This window comes from Branchiostoma lanceolatum, chromosome 17 (assembly GCF_035083965.1).
Source record: "Branchiostoma lanceolatum isolate klBraLanc5 chromosome 17, klBraLanc5.hap2, whole genome shotgun sequence".
NCBI lineage: Eukaryota > Metazoa > Chordata > Leptocardii > Amphioxiformes > Branchiostomatidae > Branchiostoma > Branchiostoma lanceolatum.
The window spans coordinates 1,555,381-1,575,407 of NC_089738.1; the positions used below are offsets into that span (position 1 = coordinate 1,555,381).

Consider the following 20,027-nt stretch of genomic DNA (forward strand, 5'->3'; position numbering starts at 1 on the left):
TATAATTTGTAGTAATAGTAAGAAATTTTGTTGGCAAAACACACATCATCATCATCTCTATAACTCCAAACACGCTGCACGCACACACACAGAACACAGAAACATATCAACTGAAGAAAATGGTGATCCAAAATGCTTCCGAGGCCCGAGCCAACTTTCACGTCACATACATGTAACTCATGAACGGATTTCGATATAACCACTAAACTGAGTGACTTTTCGTAAAATCTATTTGCCAACATGCGTTTAAAATTAATTTGTTAATTTGTTAATGAAGACCTTAATTGCACATTTCTGCCACACTTGGCTAAGTACAGGTCGCAACAAAACATAATAACAAGTACAGTTAACGGGTACAAAAGAATATGACTATCATTAGATAAATTCTACTTCTCCTCGCTTTTCTGTTATAGTAGAAATAAAAGAGCAGACGTGTTTTTCAATGGAAGGTTTGTCTAGTCGCATTAGGAATATGAATTTTTGTACAGTACTTGAAATGTGTGAAGTAGGGAAATAGGTTTTCTACAAGCTTATACAGTTCATTTCTTTCTTTGGTATATAATCCACATTCTACTACAAAATGACATTCGTCTTCTATTCTATTCAAAGTACAATGTTTACATAATCGTTGTTCTAGAGGAGTGCGGGTATGTCTTCCCGTTTCAATATGTAGTTTGTGGCAGCTGATTCTTAGTTTTGTGACTGCATTCCTGTCCCTCATATTTGCATTACTTAGATATTTTTCTTCATTATATATAGTTTTAAATAATCTATATGTTCTTAACTTATTTTTGGCAGCCCCACCTTTGTTGTCGTTATGTATTTCTTTAAGAAACGTTTGGAAGTAGATGTCTTTTATCCGCTGGCCAATGGAACTAACAATTTGTAACATATTTGTATTATGTGAAATTGGAAGATGCCATAAGAAAGCAAACCCACTCTCCTCTAAAGACTTACGTATAAATTAATGCAATAAGTTCATAATTTTTCGTGTTGCCATGGCAATGGGTATATATCTCACAAATTTCACCTTGAGAAAGTAAATGAGCCTGTTATGAAGCTACAAAAATTTGGTTTCTGCCTGCCCCTCGTACCCATGCACTAGATGGTGACATATTCTTTCTCCTTGTATCTAACAGCATAGGGCTGGATGCAGGGGTTGTCATTATGTGTGCTTGATATTGTCATTATCATCATCTCCTTCCTGGTATCCAACAGCATATGCATGGATGCAGGGGTTGACATCACCTAACCTTTACCTTCTAGAGTTTAAACCTCTAACATCAAACAGGTTGTCGCTGATCCCCTGACATGTTTGTTACACCAATGTTCTTAATCCCTTCCTTTTACACACACGTTACCTCTCCTTAATAACGCAGTCCAAGTAGAGTTCACGTTGGACTAGTCTCATAATCCCTCTGTGCGTTTTGTCAATACCTTTGCACAACAGTACAAGATCCTACTGTAAGGTTTAACTTTTTGACGCCCACGTAAGATGAACTTTAGCCGATAATTGTTTTGATATTTGTTAAGATTTTATTCACTCCAGCCTCTTGTGTAGTGCTTTTGTCTGACTTGTAAGGTGTGTTATGCGTCTTAAATTGGTCAACGATTTTGCTTTAGAGGTATTGGTTTGAAAACGACTCTGTTGATAACCATTGTTCGTTGTCATTCGTATTTTAGGAGTCGCAGGACTTTTGTGTTGTAAGAAGAGCTGCTGTCACTTTTTATCTCCATGAAAAATGGAGATATTGTTTTGGGTGTGTCTGTGTGTCTGTTTGTTTGTCTGTTTGTGTTTCCGGACTACTGTAGTCAGCATAACTCAAGAACCTCTTGATGGTTACGATGATATTTGGTATGTGGGCAGATGTTATGAAGCCAAAATTCAAGGTCGATTTTGGGCCCCCTGGTATGTGACCTTGGTACTGCAGCAGAAATTCCATTTTTGTATCTCTTGACCTGGATCTGCTATGGTCTTGATTTTTTGGTGGCAGATAGCTTGTGGTGTAAAGAAGACGTGGTGTGGGTTTGGGCCCCCTAGCAGCTTGCTCTGGAACTGCAGGGGCGTTATTGTGAAAATCTTCTAAGGATAATAACTGAACAAAGGAACGACTGATTTCCATGATATTTAGTATACAGGTAGCTTAGACAGAGATGTACACAATGAAGTGCAAATTATGTTAATTAGGACTTAATTTGCATAGCTAATGAGGAAAATCTATATTTGCAGTGTTTTCCATAATCAGACTCAATACATGTAACTGATGTAGTTTATGGAAAGTGGATCATCAACAGATACCAATTATGCAAATAAATTCCTAATTTGCATAATTAATGCAAAACACCATATCTAATTGGAAAATTATAGGACTGTCAATATGATACTTAGTACGGAGGTAGCTTAGACAGAGATATACATAATGAAGTGCAAATTATGCTAATTGTGACTTAATTTGCATAGATAATGAGGAAAATCTATATATGCAGTGTTTTCCATTATTAGACTTAAATACATGTAACATATGTAGTTTATGGAAAGTGGAGCATCAACAGATACCGATTATGCAAATAAACTCCTAATTTGCATAATTAATGCAAAAACACCATAATTCATCTAATTGGAAAATTATAGGACTGTCAATATTGCAACATGTGTAAGTTAGATAAAGGTGTTTATGACCAAGCATACATTATGCAAATGTGTAAGTCATTTGCATGAATAGAATTGTTCATGGAGATATGAGGTCGTGGAACTCTTGTTAGTGTCTGCGTTACTATGTAAGGGCTCGTATAATGATAGTACAATAAGGATGGTCAAAATAGTTGATGAACTACCAAAACCATTCACTAAAATCATATCAACATGAAGCAAATGTCATGGATAGTGGTAATTAGCGCCAAGAGTTTATTCATCGTAACTCCTCCTTACAGACGTTCCTACTTATACTTCGAAAGCTGTTTTATGTTCTTCTGATACACATCAGATTAACATGTGTTAACCGTATACCAAAAAGGAAAAAAAAATCAAAATCAATGTAGACAATCTTTGACTTGGATGTTTATCCCGCGTGGGCACCAAAGAGGATTAGAACATACATCGTTATCCTTTAAACTGTTTGGATCAAAGCTGGGCAACAGACACAAGGTGTATTTTGTACAAAGGTATTGAGTAAATGCGTACAAAAGAACTAGGAAGCCTAATTTAACACTAGAGATAAATATTAGCTTGTTCAGCAAATATGAACAGGTTTGCGTTTCAGTGTAACTAATGTGGGGGGAAATGAACATAACTAGAAAGGTAACAGTTGTAAAGTAAATAGTTAAAACACGTCATATTTCACTTCATCTCTATCCCCTGCAAAATCTTAAAAACTGACTGTTCTGAAATGGAATATTTTTGTAAAACCCACCCCCTTGGGAGAATGTACTTTTCCGGTGGTACCTTCAGTTGAAAAGAACATTTTCACTAAAACCTTTTGCATAATTACCCCACTTTTGAATTTCACGTAAGAAAGAAGTGGGGTAAGTTTCGGTCCCTTAGCAGCTTGCCACGGAACTGCAGGGGTGTTTTTGTTAAGAAATCTTTCAAACAGGATTGCAGAATACAGTAACGATATATTACCATGCACTATGGTGTGCAGGAAGCTTAGACAAAGATGTACATTATTTGAAGAAGCTGTCATCTGCGCTGCATGGTAATTTGTGAAGTGAATCCGTCACTATTGCCCTTAAACCGTTATCATAAACATTAATATGTCAGCAGAGACCCAAGTCTGTCACCCTTGCCCCTTATCTGTCACGAAAGCCTTTAATCCCTCAGCGTTGTCCTTATCCCGTCATCATAGCTCTTAATCTCTCACCATCATCCTTAAACCGTCACCATAGCCCTTAATCCGCGACCTTTGCCCTTAATCCGTCACCACAATCCTTAATCCGTCGCCCTTTTACTTAATCTGTGATCGTTCCTCTTAATCCGTCATCCTTGCCCTTAATCTGTAATCATTTCCCTTAATCCGCCATCCTTACCCTTAATCCGTCACCTTAGTTCTTAATCCGTCACCCTTTCCCTTAATCTGTACTCATTTCCCCTAATCCGCCATCATTACCCTTAATCCGTCGCCTTAGTCCTTAATCCGTTACCCTTCGCCTTGATCTGTAATCATTTCCCTTAATCCGCCATCCTTACCCTTAATTCATCAACCTAGCCCTTAATCTGTTACCCTTTCCCATAATCTGTACTTATTTCCTTTAATCCGCCATTCTTACCCTTAATCTGTCACTTTATTCCTTAATCCGTTACCCTAGCCCTTAATCCGTTGCCCTTGACCTTCATCAGCCATCTTTGCTCTTAATCCGTCACCATCACCCTTAAACCATCATTATAGCCCTTAATCCGCGACCTTTGCCCTTAATCCGTCACCACAATCCTTAATCCGTCACCCTTTCGCTTAATCTGTAATCATTTCCCTTAATCCGTCATCTTTACCCTTAATCCGTCAACTTAGTCCTTAATCCGTTACCTTTCCCTTAAGCTGTAATCATTTCCCCTTATCCGCCATCCTTACCCTCAATCTGTAATCATTTCCCTTAATCCGTCACACTGGCCCTTAATCCGTTGCCCTTGACCTTCATCATCCATCCTTGCTCTTAATCCGTCTCCATAACCCTTAATTTGTCACGAAAGCCTTGATCCCTCACAGTGGTTGCCCTCAATCAGTCACGTCGCCATAACCCTTAATCCGTCACCATAGCCGTTAATCTGTCACCCGATAACCTAATCCGTCACCTTTTCCCTTAATCTGTCATCCTTACCCTTAATCCGTCACCATAACCTTAATTAATCCATAACCCTAACCATAATCCGTTACCCTTGCCCTTAATCCATCGTCAATGTTACATCTTGTTATGACCAAATTTTAGGTCTTTTAGGCAATATAGTATATAGATATAGACCACAAATGGTATGACATGTTAGCAAAGTTGGGATGGTGCCATTGTGATGGAAAATTTGACTGGGTATCAATTTTAAGCCCTGTTTCCGAGTTAATGACTTCTCCAGGCACAGCAACATGGATGCACCCATGGGAGTATCAGTTACAGGGTACTGGTCTGGTGGGCGGACATAAGGACACAGCTGCAGTCACACAGTCTAGTACCGTGGCCACAGTGTCTAGACGTATGAGAACAAAGGGCGTTTCTTGTGTTAGAAAACAACTCATTTCTAGCGATAATATGGAGATTTCTAAACTCTAATCGAAAGTTGTGACAACATGGCGAGCAAGAAGGGATGTATCACCTCCATGTCAGCAGTGGAAACAACAACGGGGAAGCACGGCCAGAAGAGACTGGAAGAATATGGACTGTTTGAAAATAGCAACACCAGACGTTTGTTCATTAATCTCCAAGGCAGGAAAAGTTGTTGCACGTTCCGCAGACAGGACTCGACTATGGACATTTAGATTCTGAGACTGGAAGGACAAATAACACCAGAGCCGATCTGTACAGAACCGAGGTAAGAGGCGTCTGTTTCTGTTTTTGTGCAGGTAGGTCTTTTCAGTTTTTATGTTAACGTTACGCTTTTGTGGTCATTTCAGATACCTTTCATGGCAAGGTAGAGATTTCGGCAAGTAGCCATTTTCGAAACCATCTCGACGTATGTTTGATATTCAGAATTGCTGTTAAAAGTGTTATTGAAACTTTTTAGGTTTGATGAAATATGAGCAATAACTTAGCAGCCTAGAATTTAGAAATACGTCGCATTCATCCACGTTTCAAAATCATGTGCCATACAAACGTTGAAATTCCAGAACTAATTCTAGTATGTCGCATGTCCACGTATAAGAACTAATTCCAATACAACTTATTTGTACACATTTAAAAATCTACATCCCCGACAAATGTAGACTGTTACAGTAGAAAAAGTACAAATGTAGAAAAGAATAATACGTCGCACTCGTCCACGTATGAAAATCATACGCCTGACAGATGTAGAAATTCCAAAACTAATTCCAGTACATCTCACCCCTGACAAATGTAGCATTAACTGAAGACAAAGTACAAATGTACAAAAAAACAGTACGTCCCATCGTCCACGTATGAAAACCATAAATCATATGCCCGAAAAACGTAGAAATGCAATTCTAGTACATCTTTTTGTCAAGTATGAAAATGTGCAAAGCCCCCCCCCCCCCGACAAATTAATTTAGAATTAGTTGTGTAGTTAGAAAAAATTATACGTCGCATGTATCATCCACGTATTAAAATTTTACGCCTGACAAACGTAAACATTCCAAAACTAATTCCAGTACATCTCATTTGTCCACGTTTGAAAACCTCAACCCCCGACAATTGTAGAATTAGCTGAAGATAAATTAAAAATGTAGAAAAATGATACGTCGCATTTGTTCACGTGTAAAAAACATAAAAAACTAGAAAGGCAACATTTGCGGGAGCAAATGCAACTTGTTTCGCCCATTTCCCTCCCCACGCAAAAATCGACTGTGGCATAGAGGCTAACGTTTGTTGTATGTCTGCAATGTTGGTATTTGAATGAATAATTGAATTGAAGACCAGTCAGAAATGGATCTCTCCCAATTTGAAACCCTATGCATGGATGGGCTCTTCCAGGCACCCATATTCATATGCTATCATTTTTTTAGTACAACGCTACGCCACACATTTTGTTTAATGCGCTATCGATCAGCGCCGATATTCAAGACTTCCCCGCGGCCCGATAGTGTAGACATGTAACAGGGGTTTACGTAAGGAGGTTGAAAATTCTTACTGATTTACGTCATTTTTAGCCAAAAACTTTAAACAACTACTCAAAGCAAGCTCAACGTAAATTTTCACGCACATCACAACTCTCTATTGTTAATGTTAATGTTATTGTCAACGTCCCGACACGGGATGTTTCCTAAGGTGGGAAACGTTAGCCTGGAATCCATCCTATTCAGCTTCCGGCCGCTACCCTAGCTCCGCTGCGCTACCCAAGCTCCGCTGCTATTTGGCCAGGCAGCGGAGCTTGGGTAGCGCAGCGGAGCTAGGGTAGCGGCCGGAAGCTAAATAGGATGGATTCCAGGCTAGGAAACGTTGGGTACTTTGTGTGCACTATTGTGCGCACTAGTGTCCAATCTTGGTGACAGAGGGGTAGAAAATTCGTGTACATAGCGAGGAAATGTCAGGTTTTACCATAGTGTCCAAGCTTGCGAACTTGTAGAAATCTTTGTTTCCATGCAGTGTTAAAATAAGAAAAACACCGTGTGTGTCGAAAAATACCACCAGAAAAGTTTTGAACCTTCTCAATTGCACTTACATAACTTCAGTAGGACACAACAATAACTTACAACACAAGGATGTGAGCCAGGGAGTAGTGAAGTTGTGTCTGTACCTGTCAGAGTACTAGTAGTGCCCCTAATTAAATTGACTATTTCAACCAATCAGGTTGAGCTTGATAAATCTGCGCTCTCTCATTGGCTGACCGAATTAGTCAACCCGGCCAGATGAATAAAGATGTGACCTTTAGGTCAGTGACCCCATATGAGGAAAATAGCCGATCTTCTTCCCAAAACACCCTCTAAAATCGCATTTCGAAGTATTGTATGCCAAAAGTGCGATGGGATTCTTTAAATATTTGTTCAATGTACCACCATAGCAAATTTCAGGTCATTTGGATGTATTTCCAGAGCACAGGAGGCCAAAATGTACGTTTTTGGTCAGAAAAACCTCAATAATTTCACGTTCAAGGTCAATATCGAAAAAAATAAAAAAAAAGCTCCCAGGGTATTTACCCACTCTACATGTATACCAAATTTCAGCTCAGTTGGTGCAGGGACGACCGAGCTGAGTCGATAACAAGATTTGACAGGAGAAAGAAACCATACGAACACAATATATTGCGCCCAACAGTATGTTGGGCTCAACATAATTACAAATGTAGAAAAAAAAGGATACGGCGCATTCGTCCAATTCTTAAAGTATCAGTTATACCCCCATTCCACTTGGACGGCGCTTTCGCCGCGCTCTCACGGCGACATAAGGACCCCATTCCAAGTCACAACACGGTTACGGGGGGCAAATGACCCATATCTTTATATAATTAGTTCGAAATATTTCGAAATATGAAATAAACCTATCTGGCTATCTATATTTCAAATCTATTAAAAAAAAATTATCTCTTTTGATAGTCACTTTCGAAATGTTTGCAAATGATCAGAACAACTTCTGAAACATAGTATTCTCGTATTTTCTTTTGTTAGAAACATTTATGAATACTTATAAAGATTTGTAATTAATAAAACAATAATTCGAAGATATAATAAATACCATTAAAAAAACGTAAAATTGACCAGATCGCCGTGAGAGTGCCGACCCAAAATTGTGAAATTGCTTATCAGTTTCACGCATATTTAACTCCAAATGTTGTTTTCCTAGCTAAAGATAAAATTAGTACAATTTTACCTGTACTAAAATGCGAATTTCGAGCCCTATTTGTTTAATCGAACTCCAAAACCTTGAAGTAAGTATAACACGCCATATTCGTAGGTACTAAGAAATATGTCAAACAGCTTATCAGTGTCACATACATTCTAAATTTTGTTTCCCTGTGGCTGTAGGACCTAGCAACTACATGACTAACACGCCACCGCCAACTACTTTGAAAAAGAAAAGCCAATCATGATTTTGGAATAGTCTAATTCAAGTCAATAATTCAAGAGGTTAAATCGACCGAAGCTGTCTACCGTCTTCAGAGACGACAAGAACCAAAGAAGAGAGCATTCAGGTTGATATGTTTCTGTATGTTTTTTTCTCGATCCCTGCACAGGTCACCTATACCGGACTACAAGGTCATCCGGGGCACCCGGTATCCACGTGCACTAGGGAGGAACAATCCAGGCCTGGAACAATCTGGCCGTTTCCCACACAGACTCTAACCGCAGCAGGGGAGGTCGCCGGAGACCTTCCACTGCCGGACCAGCATCAAAGCCGTGTTACAATGATTGTGCTGTTACAACCAGACATTACCTGACACGATTTAGAGAATCCACACACTGGCGTGCACATGTTGTCCACTTTATTTGATTCAAACGAATACGTATTGTCTATTTTGTTGTTTATTTTAGTGTGCAACTTTTAGAAGCTGATTTTGCATGTATAACGTTATGAAAGAAAATACAGGTGATTAACCTCGTTAAAATCAAACCGGATGTACGAATGGTAGAAACCCAATACAAATGTGTATGCAACTGCAAGCTGCAGTAACATTTCACTCCGTCACTTACGTCCAAGAAGTTACAGTGCAACTCCTTACCAAACTTGGAACGGTTACTTTAGAATTAGTCTGCTAATTGTTGTGCTATAATTCTTTGACGGTTATTCATTTGTTTAAGTGAACTGCAGCGAAGAGATAAAGTAATCAATGTTGTGTGAGCAGAGTAAGACAGGAGACGAGAGATTTGTAAAACTAGGAAATTAAGGTCAAGAGAGCAATAGAGACATTCAGTAATTAATAAGGATCGTAGTAAGCCAACATTATGAGGTCATAATCAGTCAGTGTTATAACGTTTACGTCTCCCTTGGTAAGTATGCGGGAATCCTTGTCTCTGTGTCATTTCTTTATCCTTGATGTGGTCGTCTTCAAATCGGCATCTAAAAGAAACCGTATTTATACATCGGCCATTCTTTATTGTAAGAAGGAAAGGGTCTTAAGTATTCACCATTTCAAAATTGACTTAATTTTATTCCAAAAGCTAATTGGCCATCTCACCATTAAACAAACTAATCGTTCATTGTTTTTGTGGCTGTCGTCCCTACATCTCTGACAAGACCACAACTGCGATGTTCTTTAAGATCACGTCTCCTACACTTTCTAATTTAACATCACATTAAATAACAAATCTATATTAACCCTCTATCGTTGGGGATCTTGTCGTCCCTTACTTTTCGACAAGATCACAACAACATGATGCTCAGTGGACCTTGCTCGTCCTTTAGTACAGTGGGCCTTGTGTCCATTTGTGCCAACGGCAAGGTCACAACATCACCACACTAATAACTTTCATCTCTTATACCTAACATAAGTGGCAAAAATCACCCCTCCGGTCAAAATGGTCACACCCAACCCAAAACTAGGAAAAATATAGGGAAACCAACATTAGCGACAAAAACCAACCCTAATATTATTGATAACAACACTTTCTAATCCAACATCACATTAAATAACAAATCTATATTAACCCTCTATCGTTTGGGATCTTGTCGTCCCTTACTTTTCGACGAGACCACAACAACATGATGCTCAGTGGACCTTGCTCGTCCTTTAGTACAGTGGGCCTTGTGTCCATTTGTGCCAACGGCAAGGTCACAACACCACCACACTAATAAGATTCATCTCTTACACCTAACATTAGTGGCAAAAATCACCCCTGTCAAAATGGTCACATCCAAACCCAAAACAAAGCAAAATATAGGGAACCAACATTAGCGACAAAAAAACACCAATATTATTGATTACAACACTTTCTAATCCAACATCACATTAAATAACAAATCTTTATTAACCCTCTATCGTTGGGGATCTTGTCGTCCCTTACTTTTCGACAAGACCACAACAACATGATGCTCAGTGGACCTTGCTCGTCCTTTAGTACAGTGGGCCTTGTGTCCATTTGTGCCAACGGCAAGGTCACAACATTACCACACTAATAACTTTCATCTCTTATACCTAACATAAGTGGCAAAAATCACCCCTCCGGTCAAAATGGTCACACCCAACCCAAAACTAGGAAAAATATAGGAAACCAACATTAGCGACAAAAGCAACCCTAATATTATTGATTACAACACTTTCTAATCCAACATCACATTAAATATCAAATCTATATTAACCCTCTATCGTTTGGGATCTTGTCGTCCCTTACTTTTCGACGAGACCACAACAACATGATGCTCAGTGGACCTTGCTCGTCCTTTAGTACAGTGGGCCTTGTGTCCATTTGTGCCAACGGCAAGGTCACAACACCACCACACTAATAACATTCATCTCTTACACCTAACATTAGTGGCAAAAATCACCCCTGTCAAAATGGTCACACCAAACCCAAAACAAAGCAAAATATAGGGAACCAACATTAGCGACAAAAAAAACCCAATATTATTGATTACAACACTTTCTAATCCAACATCACATTAAATAACAAATCTTTATTAACCCTCTATCGTTGGGGATCTTGTCGTCCCTTACTTTTCGACAAGACCACAACAACGTGATGCTCAGTGGACCTTGCTCGTCCTTTAGTACAGTGGGCCTTGTGTCCATTTGTGCCAACGGCAAGGTCACAACACCACCACACTAATAACATTCATCTCTTACACCTAACATTAGTGGCAAAAACTATCCCTCCGGTCAAAATGGTCACACCCAACCCAAAACTAAGAAAAATATAGGAAACCAACATTAGCGACAAAAAACACCCCCAATATTATTGATTCCAACACTTTCTAATCCAACATCACATTAAATAACAAATCTTTATTAACCCTCTATCGTTGGGGATCTTGTCGTCCCCTACTTTTCGACAAGACCACAACAACATGATGCTCAGTGGACCTTGCTCGTCCTTTAGTACAGTGGGCCTTGTGTCCATTTGTGCCAACGGCAAGGTCACAACACCACCACACTAATAACATTCATCTCTTACACCTAACATTAGTGGCAAAAATCACCCCTGTCAAAATGGTCACACCAAACCCAAAACAAAGCAAAATATAGGGAACCAACATTAGCGACAAAAAAAACCCAATATTATTGATTACAACACTTTCTAATCCAACATCACATTAAATAACAAATCTTTATTAACCCTCTATCGTTGGGGATCTTGTCGTCCCTTACTTTTCGACAAGACCACAACAACATGATGCTCAGTGGACCTTGCTCGTCCTTTAGTACAGTGGGCCTTGTGTCCATTTGTGCCAACGGCAAGGTCACAACACCACCACACTAATAACATTCATCTCTTACACCTAACATTAGTGGCAAAAACTATCCCTCCGGTCAAAATGGTCACACCCAACCCAAAACTAAGAAAAATATAGGGAACCAACGTTAGCGACAAAAAACACCCCCAATATTATTGATTCCAACACTTTCTAATCCAACATCACATTAAATAACAAATCTTTATTAACCCTCTATCGTTGGGGATCTTGTCGTCCCCTACTTTTCGACAAGACCACAACAACATGATGCTCAGTGGACCTTGCTCGTCCTTTAGTACAGTGGGCCTTGTGTCCATTTGTGCCAACGGCAAGGTCACAACACCACCACACTAATAACATTCATCTCTTACACCTAACATAAGTGGCAAGAACCACCCCTCCGGTCAAAATGGTCACACCCAACTCAAAACTAGGAAAAATATAGGGAACCAACATTAGCGACAAAAACCACCCCCAATATTATCGATTTCAACACTTTCTAATCCAACATCACATTAAATAACAAATCTTTATTAACCCTCTATCGTTGGGGATCTTGTCGTCCCCTACTTTTCGACAAGACCTCAACAACATGATGCTCAGTGGACCTTGCTCGTCCTTTAGTACAGTGGGCCTTGTGTCCATTTGTGCCAACGGCAAGGTCACAACACCGCCACACTAATAACTTCCATCTATCACACCCACACATTAGTGAAAACAACATCCCTCCAGTAAAAATGGTCACACCCAACCCAAAGCAAGAAAAAATTAGCAAGAAAACAAAAAAAAGAAAACTAGCAAGAAAAACACCCCTCCGTCAAAATAGTCACACCCAACATTAGCGAAAAGAAACACCCCTCCCAATAAAATGGTCACATCCAACATGGCCGCCCCCATCCTTGGATGCAAAAACAGAACAGGTTTTGCTATCGCAAACCTGTAATAATCCTATGTCTCCACAGTCAAAGACAAGTAAAAGGAATGGATTAGTATCATCGGTAAGATAAGTAGATCAGGGAATCAGCGACAACGTGTTTGAAATCTGCAAAGAAAGAAAGAAGCAAACAACTTCTGTCTTTTACCTTATGACATCCAATGCTGAAAAGACGAGGGTGTGGATTTTGAAAAGTTTAAGAAGTATGCTATGTACAAATACTTGACACTGAGTAAATCGGAAGACTAGATTGAAGGCCATGTTCTCAGGCATTTCGCCCGTCAAACCACCAGAAAACATGCAACCCGAAAAGATTTTCAAATCATCAGTTGTTGGAGCTTACAAACCTAGACATAATATTCTGCTGTTTCTTATACATTTTCAACATTCATTTCACCTAGTCTATTTTATTGATCCTTATAAACGAACAGGCATAAAACATAATACGTTAACGACGGTGCGGACACATTTTCCAAGCCTTGTGAACATGTCTACTCGATCGTTTTCATTGTCCGCTACCTGTGCTGTCAATACAAATACCTCGCAGTTCACCCTCAGTGCTTCCGACGCCTCCAAATTTGAATAACAGATGTCCTGAGTGATTGAAAACATGGAAAAAGTCAGATCCAGGATATGAAGCGATGATATTTCCTTCCTGCTCTGTGGTGAGACGTGAAGATAACCGTCTTTGAAAACTGTAACAGAACGAGCCGTTTGGAAGGAACATCAGCACCACACCATCACAAGCACTTGACAGGATGATTTTGTTATTGAAAGCGTCAATGGTGATCATAGGTAGCCCTTTTAAGGGTTGAACTTCGTACCTGGTCAGCACCGTTCCGATTGTACTGCACTACACGGACAGTATAATTATGATCATTAATCCGGTGTCCTCCCGCCACCCATAAATGACCATCTCCATCAATGGCGACAGCAGAAGGGCGTATCGTTGGTTTTCCATTGCCACCGAGAACTACAGTTGGGAAGAGGCGGAAGAAAACTCCATCCATGCTGAAAACTTGCACTCGTTTGTTGCTCGTTTTCAGCAGACACAGCCACTCCGTCGATTCCGTTCATATAATAAAATTCCCCCGGGTGTGTTCCAAAACAGCTGAAGATGATCTTCTCCGATTTTATGTTTCCACCGTCTGTGTTGTCAGATGTCGCGGCATGAAAAAATTGCAACAGTACATAAATGCACATGTTTAACCCTCAAACCACCGTAGCTTTTTTTGACTAACCTTACCATATATGGGTTCAAACCTGACCCCATAATGTTTTCCACGAATACAGCTTTTTTGGTGACTCTTTTTGTGTTTTGTATATATGTATAGTTCCATTAATTTATAAGAGACAGTTTGACATGATTAGGTGTGAATAATTTTTGCTCATTATCATAATTTCTGCAAAAAGAGGGAGCATCGTCTTTTGCATCTAACGCTATTCAGACCAGCGGGCTCTTTTGAGGCCTGCGCAAACTTGGCCACCTTTCCTAAAATTTAGTTGACAACAATTTGGTATTAATTAAATAACTAACAAATGTTTTCATGTTGCCATGGCAACGGGTTTCTGAGAGCCATATTTGGAAAAAATCCCTAATTTTGGATTTAACAATGTAATTTTCAGGCTGCCTTTTTAAACTGCACTTATTTTCTTATATCAACGCCATCTTATGTAATTAACTATAACTTTTATGATTTAATATTCATAATTCATGCTAATTTGATTACGTCATCGGTCAAAATCTAAGATGGGGACGATATAATTAGATTAGCTATATCTGGCAATTTTATCCTCAAATTTCATTGTTTATTATCACCATGTTTATTAAAACAGAAACAATCTTAGTATTAATCTTTTAGTCCATTTTATTGTGTTTTTAGGTTATATGATTAAAAAATGTCAAGATGGCGGAACCAAGACTTTTTTGTAAAAATGTTCTAAAGGAGAATAACTGAAGAAAGGAACAACAGATTTTCATGTTATTTGGTACGCAGGTAGGTTGGACAGAGATGTACACACTGAAGTGCAAATCATGCAAAGTTAGTGTGTTTGCGTGTGTGTGCGCGTGTTTGTATGTTTGTGTCACCGTGTGTGTATATTTGTGTCACCGGATGCGTAAAGTCATCATAACTGTAAATCGTGTGGATGGATTGTAATGATATTTGGTATGTGGGTAGGTGTCGGGAGGAGAAAGGTCAAGGTCGATTTTGGGCCCCCTGGTATGTCTTGAACTGCAATGGCGTATTTGTCAAAATCTTTTAAGGAGAATAACTGAAGAAAGGAGCGACAGATTTTCATGTTATTTACTATACAGGTAGCTTAGACAGAGATGTATACAATGAACTGAAAATTGTGCAAATTGGACTTAATTCGCATAAGTAAGGAGGAAAATCAATATCTGCAGTGTTGTTCATTGCATATTGTGGCACCCCCACCTGTCAGTAGCTATTTAAAGCGAAAGTGGGTCACTTCTCCCCTTGCCTGACAGTGTGGGTCATACCATTGAGCGATATAGAATGGGGGGAACTGGTTTAATAAAAAAAACAAAGTTTCATGGAGATTTTGGGTCCTAAGACTCTTGTTCATTTTTGTGATGTTTGGTATGAAATAAACTGTTTTCAAAGTCAGCTTCAAGAAAGCTTTTAAAAAAGCTGACTGGGGCGCATTTGGAAGAAATGAAATGAAAGTTTCTGCATAAGATATGCCAACGAGACTCATTAGCATAATGTATGTGGTGCATTCACCTTTCCTAAAGGCACCTGCAAATCAAATATGACATCTCTAGCATTTATCGTAAGGGAAATACAATTCGCATAAATTATGCACTCAGCGCAACTAAGGTGTCCCACTGGTTGTCCATGCCATTCTCACCAAATACACCATTTGAATATGCTGATTAGGCAATTTAATATTGTAATGAACCAAGCGGAGCCTGTCGCTTGTAAATATTCAGTAGTTTGAGTGCAGTGCACCGCCCTCCGGTCCCGCCCCTATTCTGCATCCGAATCGCGCGCTAATTTCACCTGGTGAGATAATTGGTGAGATAATTGGTGCACCTCCCGGGGACTCTGTTTCCAAGATGGCCGAACAAACAGTAAAAGGAAATGACAAGACTCTGAGCTAAATTGCAGTAAAATCCACACAAGTTATATCGGCAATATGAGCTGTGGACATGTGCGTGTTTCATATCTTTCAGAAAGACATATAAAAGGAAATGACAGTTGAAAATGCAACATATGGCCATTTGGATAGTTCATGAACATAGAATGACAGCAGACAGCCCAATACACATCTATCTGTAGCTTGTCTGGGGATATCATCGTATAGCTATGCATGTAATCTGTACAGGGTACATGTCATTAATGTTTCATTTTATTCGTTATCACAAACAAGCTTTCTCATCCACAGATGTTTCACAAATATTACACTGGGACGCATTAAAAGCCCTTTATACTCAGTACTTAGTAATTATAAGAAGGTAGCGAAAACACATTACATATACCATGTACCATGTACATGAGAAATCCCTCTAAAATCAGCGCTTGGGTTGAACCGAGTTCCTTTGTTTCAAAATGCGTGACAGTGTTTCAAGGTAAATCTGATTGAAGGAACATTTTTACTTGTTTTCGTTGTTTATTCTTAGTGTAGATAGATTTGATTCGACTACCTATAACAATTTTATGCCTGATAGTTTAGACAGAAGGCGTCGAGTTGACGTAAATCACAATACATATTGGAGATAACAAATCAGCTGCTCTTGACGCTTGTGTTCTGTGAGAGCGATTTTGGATCAGATCTTGCCATAATTGTTTTACGTAGCCATACTGATTAATGACATACATTATAGAGAAGATAAAACTCCGACCGACATCTGATGATATGAATCAAGGTGAATATCTCTGCCTAAGGGCGTGACACTTTAGGCGACAAAACAGTCGACTAAAATTTTAAAGATACGATAGACAAACAATGTTTGTTATTTGAATGAGTTGTAACCGACAAATGTACCACTTTAAAGGGATTTTTTTTAAACTTCCAGCTCTCTATCATCGATTCAAATTGTTACAGATACACTTGGACATAAAGATAGCCTCCTTCGCAGACTTCCTGAAACGGCGGCGCATATATTTGGGGGAGGGGGGTGACGCGATTTCTTACACGGACCAGAGTTCTCTAATGCCGGAAGGGACTCTCGCCGCCTCACCGCGTCACCCCCCTCCCCCAAATATATACGCCGCCGTTCTAAAAAGTCTGCGAAGGAGGCTAGCATAAAGAAGCCTACACTGTAATTACAATGGTTTCAATAATTACCGATCGATTCACATCCAAAATTTCATACCCCTACATCAAATGTAAAGTGCACTGCCGAATTCAGTCCGGGACCTCACTACAGTCCCCCGCGCGGTAAACACCCACACGTAGTTTTATATTGTTTACTTCATTCAGTGAGGCCGTGATGGTCTTTTAGTTCTCCCTGCTATCATCAGAATAAACTTTCGAGAATTCAATGATTCTGATCGCCTTAGATTATTTATTGTCTACACAAGTACGGGTTATACTTTAACGGCTAAGAAGTAAAAGTTTGAACTTTTATTCATGAAAATGTGACGTTGCATTAGCAAGCCAACTGCCATTTTGTGTCATTTTTTGTGTTTGGTGAACGTTGGTGAACATTTATTTTGGTGAACATTGTAGTATGGTCCGGTGAAAACAGCCGCTAGACAATCCTGACACACCAAACTACGCATAACAATGAATGAAACATACACAAGCTGAACCCTGATGCAAATGCGGATTACTTATAATTGCTTCACAAAGAGGTGCTAAATAGCCTAAGTGATCAGGCTGTCAAGTTGATTGATGGGATAAAGTGAGGAAAATGTGCCTCTCCTGGTAAATTTTATAGTACAAACTTTAAACCGTTGTAAAGGACCATAGTAACCTTTTAGGAAGGAAAAAAATTAAGTTATATGAATGACCATATCCTGCTGTACACAAAAGTCTGGCGAAAGTATTGTAAAATGATTCCGATGGTTTGATAAAAGCCAGTTATAAAAGAACTGCCAAAAAAATCTATCAATAATATAGACAAATTATAATTTTTCAGAAGAAGAGAAGGTAGTATTGATATAAGGACCCAGTTTCTGGTTAAAGGTAAATGTTAGAAGGTTTACACAAAAAACTACACATTTTGAACCTCAGGAATGGTTCTGCTCATAACATTTTCTACCGAAAAAAATGGTATTATCATTTTAATAAAATAAACATATGGATGTAACGTAACAATATAAAATTTACTTAGACGCAACGACATAAATCTAATCTCACTTCCCTGAAAATTTGAGACGTTTTGAAATGTGTATGGCCGACTTTTGTCCATTTTCACTCAGGACCCCAAGTGGTAGCTCAATTATCCTCGGGAAACCTTAGCGCGGTAGAGCAGAAGAAGAAGAAATATATGAAGAAACACGTCAGAAAAAACAATATATTTCCTCCTTATATAAAAAGTTAAAAAAATTAATAAAAAAAAAACAGAAAAAGAAAAGGAAAAAGGTTTGACGCCCTCGGGTTCGAACCGGGGACCTTCTAGTCCACACTGTCCTGCCATGATTTTTAAAGATACCTAACGTTTAAATCTCACTACACGGCACAATATTTTGGTCACATTTTTGTCCATTTTCGTAACAAAATCAGTTCTTTTTTGTGTAATTTTGTGGTAATATATGAAATATGGCCATTTATGGGGATCTGACAGGGCATACAAGCACGGATGCCGGCGGAAATGCCCGAATATATGCATGTGGAACGGCTTTTCGGAAGTGAACTACTATACCATGCCCCTGCTGCATAACAGTAATGCATTGCGACATATCCCAGTGTTGTACAAGCGATACATTTTTAACGATTCAGGACCATTACAAAACTTTTAAAGGAAAACTTTATATTGTTTCACCACATCGTTAGCATTGTTAAATATCAATCTACATTGTAATATTTTGCAACCGTTCAGCATTTTCTATGTTGGGCCCACAGAAGAAAGTGTACATGCCGTGCCGTCCTGTTTGGCAAGTATAAATGTTGGACCATGCACGCGCCCGGCGCCCGGCGCCGGCATCAGATCGGTCTCAAGGACATACGACCGCCGAATGGCGGTCGTATGTCAAAAAGACTGCTTTTCTCACATCACCACGTTTAGCTGCAGATTCACCGCACAGTCAGCTTTTATTTCTATTACACTGACAACACAAGATCACTGAACTAGGCTACTGGCTACACTCGCCCAGACGCACCCCACTGGGCGCGGGTTGGTTTATTGCTTAAATCATCTTCTAGCGCTGAGCTAGTTCCTTTGTATTGGGGGATTAATTTGATATCCTTTCTTGGTGCCGTGTCCGCACAGGCCCCGTGGATGGCATATTGGACCCTCTCTCCGTAGCCAACTCCCTTGTCATACTATTCACTCTATAAGGCCAATTTCTACTATTTTTCCAGCCATCCCGCGGGGCCTGATAGAGGCGAGAGGCCGCCCTGTGCACCATTGGGTGCGAGAATAACTTTAACTTTAGTAACTAACTAGTTAGGCTTTGTTCATCATCTCCGTGAAGAGGAGGTTTTGCAGGCAGTTGGTGTATTTCTGTGTAGTAGGGACGAAGGTGTAATTGTAGAATGGTGCTCGCAATAATTTAAAATTATATTGGCATAAATCACGGCTCATAAATCGGGTTGAGGTTGTTCTGAGTGTTTGTTATATCTGGTTTGGTTCTGCTCCAATATGACGCAGGACGTGATGACTCTTGACAATACCTGGGTGTTCGTGATACTCATTGAAGCTTGTTTTGTCTCATAAGACGTTTGAATGCATACATTGTCTCGCTTGTGTGATGCAAGAGGTCAGATTTGCCAGAGTTGCAGGAAATAGAGTTCAAGAGTTGGTAGATTATAATCATTCTCCAACGAGGCGTTAAGCCTCTGCTTCTTTTCCACGTTTGGCTGGTGACGTCATGATCAAAAAGACAACCGGGCAAAAAAGGAACACTTAAGAAGACGTCAAAAACTAGCCGAAGCCTAACCTCTGCTTGGAATGTTAAGTCATTAATCGGATATGACAGAC

The 20,027-nt window shown here is 39.5% G+C and overlaps 1 long non-coding RNA gene across 1 annotated transcript; it reads left to right on the forward strand.

Annotated features, from left to right (window-relative positions):
- The first annotated feature begins 4,875 nt into the window (after nt 1–4,875).
- On the forward strand, nt 4,876–9,793 carry LOC136423096 (uncharacterized). Its single transcript, XR_010753714.1, has 2 exons — nt 4,876–5,512; nt 8,825–9,793. It is a non-coding gene; the product is annotated as an uncharacterized lncRNA (long non-coding RNA).
- Nucleotides 9,794–20,027: the final 10,234 nt, after the last annotated feature.